Genomic DNA, 7,569 nt, shown 5'->3' on the forward strand with positions numbered 1-7,569 from the left:
AACACATACTTCAATAAATCAGTGTGTCAACCAATCACAGCCCTTAAGGCCAAACACCTTGCCTGATACACTAGTAATAGGTGACTCTATAGTCAGACACACTGATGTCCCGCTGACCAGGCTGAACAAGGAGAAGGTGACTGTGAGCTGTCTATCGGGAGCTAGGATCCACCACATAACACACACACTCAGGTCACTCCAAAGCAAGTACAAATATGACTCCATCATTGTCCATGCTGGTGTGAATGACCTGAGATGTACCTCCCTGGACTACATGAAAAGAGACATAGAGGAGCTCTCCAATTATGTAGCCCAGGCTGGTATGACCCTGACCCTGAGCAGCATCTTGCCCTCACCAAGAATGATACCACAATACAAAGACAAGATGATCAGCTTTAACAATTGGCTCAAGTACTGGTGTCATTCTAAGGGGATCCAATGTCTGTCTGCCTGGGATGACATGTTGGACAAGCCACGCTGCTCAAGGGATGGCTTACACCTGTCACCACTGGGTTTCGGATATTGGCTAAGGCTCTTGCCACCCCATAGTGCCTTTTTTAGGCAAGGCTCAAAAGACAAACCCACCTCCTTAGAAAACAAAAATGGAAAAAAACTAAGGGTAATGCTGCTCAATGCCAGAAGTCTAAATCTCAAGATGCAGGCACTTGATGCACTCCTCAGCATGGAGAACATCGATGTCTGTGCAGTAACTGAAACCTGGTTCAAGGCTCCTGAGAGCACCCCAGCACTACCAGGCTATACCTCATATCATGCTTTTCGGCCCCAAAACCCGGGCCAAACCACAAAGGGAGGGAGAGTGTCCATATTCATCAAGGACACCCACACCTCCAGGTTAGTAGCAACACATGAAGCATCAGAGACCATACAGGTGCAACTAACCATAGGCAAAACTGCTATACAACTGGTAGCATGTTACAGACCACCCTCCCAATCTCAAGAACCCCACTCAGCCTTCCTGAAGACATTGGAGGATATGAATGTATCACAAAATACCATCATACTGGGAGACTTCAACTACCCAAACATAAATTGGGTACATTATTCTAGCCCTAATACCCTAGCCCAAAGATTCCTGGAATTCATAAATTCAAATGCACTGCAACAACTGGTCACCTCTCCCACTAGGGGAGATAATATACTAGACCTGATCATCACAAACATGGGGACAAAATGCTCCACACCGGAAGTATACCCCTCACTAGTGAGATCTGTCCACAAACTAATCACCCTGGATATACATATCCCACCTCCACCCCCAGCACAAAAGACCACAGTGAAAAACTTCTCAAAAGCAGACTTCACTCTTCTTAAGACTGAGATGGTATCCTTTAAGCCCACTGTGCCAGTGGATACCACATCCCACAATGCCGAATCCTTCACAAATGCTTTCTATGGACATCTCCAAGAATGCATGGATCATGCAATCCCAAACAAATCCAAGTCCCTCTCCACCAAAGGTAAGCATCCTGTCTGGTGGACATCAGCCATAAACAAATTGTATAACAAAAGAAGGAAGCTACTGCACGTCAGAACAAAATCCCATGAAGGGAAGACATCTCTGATCAACATTAGCAGAAAACTACGTTCTCTCATAAAAACATCCAAGGCCAACTTTGAGAGAAAAATCGCTAAGGACACTAAAGATAACCACAAAGCCTTCTTCAGCTATGTTAGAAACCTGGGCAGAAACCCTCAGATATGCTCAGAGTTGGTTCAAAACAACAAAAAATACACTGAACCCACAGATATTGCCAACATTCTGGCTGATAGGTTCAGTGCAAATTTCTCCCCTCCTTCACCCCCAAAAGAAGAAATACTTATCCCAGCTGAATGTAATCTCCCTGTCATCTCAGATGTCCAAGTGAGAACTGCCCTAAACAAAGCAAAAAACACAGCATCAATGGGACCTGACGGTATCCCGGGTTGTGTGTTACGTGAACTCCAAGAGGAGCTAAACCCACACATAAAAATGTTATTTAACCTTAGCCTTACTTCGGGATATGTACCTGAACACTGGTGTACAGCAACAGTGGTCCCACTCCACAAGGGGAGTGCCTCTACAGACCCTGGAAACTACCGCCCCATAAGCTTAACCAGTCTGGTCTGCAAAGCTATGGAAAGAATCATTATGGAACTCATAAACAGAGACATAGGGGACCTACAGACACTTGACCCCACCCAGTTCGGCTTTATAAAGGGCAGATCCTGCCTTTTAAACCTGGTTGACTTTTTCGAAACAGTCACTAGAGCCATTGATGAGGGCAAAGCAGTCTATACAGCATACCTGGACTTGGCTAAGGCCTTCATCACAATACCCCACTCAGACATCATAGATAAGCTCAACAGCTTAAAAGTAAACCCTTATGTCACTAGATGGGTTGTAAACTGGCTAAAGGACAGAACCCATAAAGTTAAAATCGCTGGAGCAATGTCAGACTCAAAGCCAGTCACAAGTGGTGTCCCACAGGGATCTGTCCTGGGACCCCTCTTGTTCGGCATTTACTTCTCAGATGTTAAAGCAAACATGGGAGGGCTCTGGCTGACAAAGTTCGCAGATGACTGCAAACTAGGCGCCATAGTCGATACACCAGCAGACACACATCCTACAAAAAGGCCTCACAGAAACGGACAACTGGTGCCAGAGTCACGGCCTTAAACTAAATGCCAAAAAATGTATAGTCATCCCCTTTGGGAAAAACAAAGTACCCACAAATTATCACATAGACAGCAACCCACTGAGTACGGAAAAAGTAATCAGAGACCTAGGGACCCAAGTCGACAGCAACCTCTCATTTGACACCCACGTTGCCAAAGTGGTTAGAAAAACATTCTACCTTGCACACCTCATCATGAAGGGATTCACATCCAGATCCAAGGATGTCATTGTAACCCTATATTCCTCCCTCATCAGACCCATGATTGAGTACAATGCCCCATTTGGTATGTACATCATCTGGCATTTACAACAGCTGGAGAGACCACAAAAGTACCTCACCAAGAGGATCAAGGGTCTCCAACATATGTCTTATTCTGCCAGACTAAAGAAACTTCAGCTCTATTCAGTAGCATACCGCCTGCTCAGAGGTGATCTCTGCCTGACATACAAGGCCATGTCAAATCAGGATCTGATGGACATGCTCCACCTCAAAAAATCCAAATCCATCAGGACCACGAGAGCTAAAGACTTAAACCTTGGCACAAGTATGAATAGGACATGCTGGAGGGATAGATTCATAACCCAGAGACTTCCCATGCTTTGGAACAAGATCCCAGTTCGTATTAGGCAGAGCCCCTCACTGACTCTCTTCAAGAGAAATCTTGATGAGTGGATGGGAGATCGTAAGTTTACCCTAGGGGTCACATCTGTGTCACTGCTAGACAGGGGCACAGTAAACTAATTCTATTATATAAGGGGACCTTCATTGTGTCACTACTAGACAGAGGCACAGTATTCTAAACTTATTCTGTACATTTTTGTACCATTTCATGGGGTGGCAAAAGCCACATCACTATGGCTAGGCTTACAAATGCCCCAGGGCAGATTGCCTAGTACTATACTATGAAACTATGAAACTATGAGACGACAACTCTACCGCAGCAAGCAGCTAATAATTATTAAAATTATCATACAAATAAACAACAGAAAATGCCATCATTAATCAGTATAAATAAAGTATTGATAGCACACAGCAAATAATTATCAAAATTATCAAACAAATACAGAACAGAAAATGCCATCATTCATCAGTATAAATACAGCATTGATAGCACGCAGCTAATAATTATCAAAATTATCAAACAAATACAGAACAGAAAATGCCATCATTCATCAGTATAAATACAGCATTGATAGCACGCAGCTAATAATTATCAAAATTATCAAACAAATACAGAACAGAAAATGCCATCATTCATCAGTATAAATACAGCATTGATAGCACGCAGCAAATAATTATCAAGATTATCAAACAAATACAGAACAGAAAATGCCATCATTCATCAGTATAAATACAGCATTGATAGCATGCAGCGAATAATTATCAAAATGATCAAACAAATAAAGAACAGAAAATGCCATCATTCATCAGTATAACTACAGCATTGATAGCATGCAGTGAATAATTATCAAAGTTGTCAAACAAATACAGAACAGAAAATGGCATCATTCATCAGTATAAATAACGCATTGATAGCATGCAACTCATAATTATCAAACAAATACAGAACATATTGAAACCAGCAGTGCCTGAATGAATAGAAGGCGTTAGCTCAAACTACCTGCTCATTTATGTGTTAAATAGCTTACTTATGTATTTAGATTTTAGTCCTAAGGCATTGTAAAGACATAGAAAAAAAATGACTGCATAACAAACCAAAATAGATGTAGTAAACAATAGAAAAAATGAAAACAGGTAGTATGAATGAGCTGTTAAATATATTCTTTAGAAAAATATAGAATACTCAAAGAATATCCTAGATAAATCTTTTGGTTAATATAATAGCAGTGTGGTCACTTTTTGACCTGCAAAACCTCAAAATTTGCACAAGGTTTTCATCTGTCCTTAAATGTTGGCATTTCCACTCCTGTATTGCATATGATGTAATTAGTTATGAATTAATGATTAAACATCTATTGATTAGTTATAATTTTGGTTCCACTGGGCATGGTACTGTTTAGTAATATTTATTAATGAATGTATCTGTAGCAATGTGAAGAGTTAGAATAATAACAATGTTACTGGCATGTATATGATTTACTGAAGCAATGCAAAGAGTTAAAATAATAACAACATTACTGGTGTGTATCTGATTTACTGAAGCAATGCAAAGAGGTAGAATAGTAACAATGTCACTGGTGTGTATCTGATTTACTGAAACAATGTGAAGACTTAGAATAACAATGTTACTGGTGTTTATCTGATTTACTGAAACAATGTGAAGAGATAGAATAATAGCAATGTTACTGGTGTGTATATGATTTACTGAAGCAATGTGAAGAGTTAAAATAATAACAACGTTACTGGTGTGTGTCTGATTTACTGAGGCAATGTGAAGAGTTAGAATAATAACAATGTTACTGGTGTGGATTTGATTTACTGAAGCAATGCGAAGAGTTAGAATAATAACTTTACTGGTGTTTATCTGATGTATTGAAGCAATGTGAAGAGTCAGAATAATAACAACATTACTGGTGTGTATCTGATTTACTGAAGCAATGTGAACAGTTAGAATAATAACATTACTGGTGTGTATCTGATTTACTGAAGAAATGTGAAGAGTTTGAATAACAAGGTTACTGGTGTGTATCTGATTTAATGAAGCAATGTGAAGGGTTAAAATAACAATGTTACTGGTGTGTATCTGATTTACTGAAACAATGTGAAGAGTTAGAATAAAAACAAAGTTACTGGTGAATGTCTGATTTACTGAAACAATGTGCAGACTTAGAATAACAATGTTACTGGTGTGTATCTGATTTACTGAAGCAATGTGAAGAGTCAGAATAATAACAATGTTACTGGTTTGTATCTGATTTACTAAAGCAATGTGAAGAGTTAGAATAATAACAACGTTGCTGTTGTGTATATGATTTACTGAAGCAATGTGAAGAGTTAGAATAACAACGTTACTGGTGTGTATCTGATTTACTGAAACAATGTGAAGAGTTAGAATAATAACAATGTTACTGGTGTGGATTTGATTTACTGAAGCATTGCGAAGAGTTAGAATAATAACTTTACTGGTATGTATCTGATTTACTGAAGCAATGTGAAGAGTCAGAATAATAATAACGTTACTGGTGTGTATCTGATTTACTGAAGCAAGGTGAACAGTCAGAATAATAACATTACTGGTGTGTATCTGATTTACTGAAGCAATGTGAAGAGTTAGAATAACAACGTTACTGGTGTGTATCTGATTTACTGAAACAATGTGAAGAGTTAGAATAATAACAACGTTACTGGTGTGTATCTTATTTACTGAAACAATGTGAAAAGTTAGAATAATAATCTTACTGGTGTGTATCTGATTTACTGAAACAATGCAAAGCGTTAGAATAATAACAACGTTACTGGTGTGGATTTGATTTACTGAAGCAATGCAAAGAGTTAGAATAATAACTTTACTGGTATGTTTCTGATTTACTGAAGCAATGTGAAGAGTCTGAATAATAATAACATTACTAGTGTGTATCTGATTTACTGAAGCAAGGTGAACAGTCAGAATAATAACATTACTGGTGTATACCTGATTTATTGAAACAATGTGAAGAGTTAGAATAATAACAACGTTACTGGTGTGTTTTTGATTTATTGGATACTCACAATGCTACTATTTCTACATATGCACTATAGTGCACAGAAAACCTAGAGCATGTATAACCTAATGCAAAAACGGACAGACATTGACTATTTCAGGAAGTTATACACCCCTTTCTTATCTCTTAAATATATGCACAGGCTACAGTATTTGTCAGGCTTAAGAATCACAGCAATCACATTGAGTAATGCTGAGATGAATGAAATAGATCAGTACAAAAATACAGTAGAAAAGGTCCATAACATGCATTTGTCTGTAGCCAGTGGGAATGATATCCAGCAAGCATGAGAACATCTTTCCATTTTAAATAGTTCTGACAAGGTTGGTTCTGAACTAGATCATGTTGTGCAGCAGTAAATGGCAAAAAGAAATGCAACAGATGGTCAGGCTCCTGATGGCGATAACCAAGATGCTGTTATAATGGAGGATGTATGTATATTATTACTGGAGAAGGTAATTGGTAAAAGGTGTTGAGCTGCTATTCATTTAGGAAAGACAGGACTTGAGGAATGCATGGCACGGAACATCCTAAGGTATCACGTAGGTCATGTAATGAGTAAAATAAGGATGAGGTGAAGGGGTCACTAATTACAGCCAGATGCTGTAAAATTCAAGGTAGATATAAGATGGTATGGCTTTAGTAGGAGGGCAGGAGGTCATCTGAATTCTCTACATGAGGAGTTAGTAGAAGAAAGGATAGGAGAAGGGTTTGTGTCAGCTATGGATAGTTGAAAGGCATATGAAAGTGTGCAAAGGTAGTAGGATCATAGGAGGCTAACTGCAGCAATTAAACAGACTTAAAAGGTTGATTGGTCTTAAATGATAGGTGGTATGTTTCTCTGTTCTAATAAAATTGCATTCATATTCAAAACAGATGCATATCCAAGACTCCTCCAAGAGTGAATGAGCCCACATACTCCGTGGTAAAACAGTTGCCTCAGTTTTGCACCTTCATTATTTAGAGGCTCACTTTAAACATTTAGATCAATTTATATTAGGAAAATCACAATGTGAATGTCATATCTAACCACTTTGTGAAACTTATTCAGGACTATTCCATGTTTTTATAGCATAAGCATAGAGTATATAACTTTTGTTTTATTGCTCGAGAACACAGTGATAGCTCATCATGACTTAACTCTGTTAATTTCTATATACAAGACTCAGTCAGTACCATTTTTATAGCAGTAAAATTTATTTGATTAGCAAAACAATTAATATAATGAA

This window comes from Protopterus annectens, chromosome 3.part0 (assembly GCF_019279795.1).
Source record: "Protopterus annectens isolate FY-2018-M chromosome 3.part0, PAN1.0, whole genome shotgun sequence".
NCBI classification, from domain to species: Eukaryota; Metazoa; Chordata; order Ceratodontiformes; family Protopteridae; genus Protopterus; species Protopterus annectens.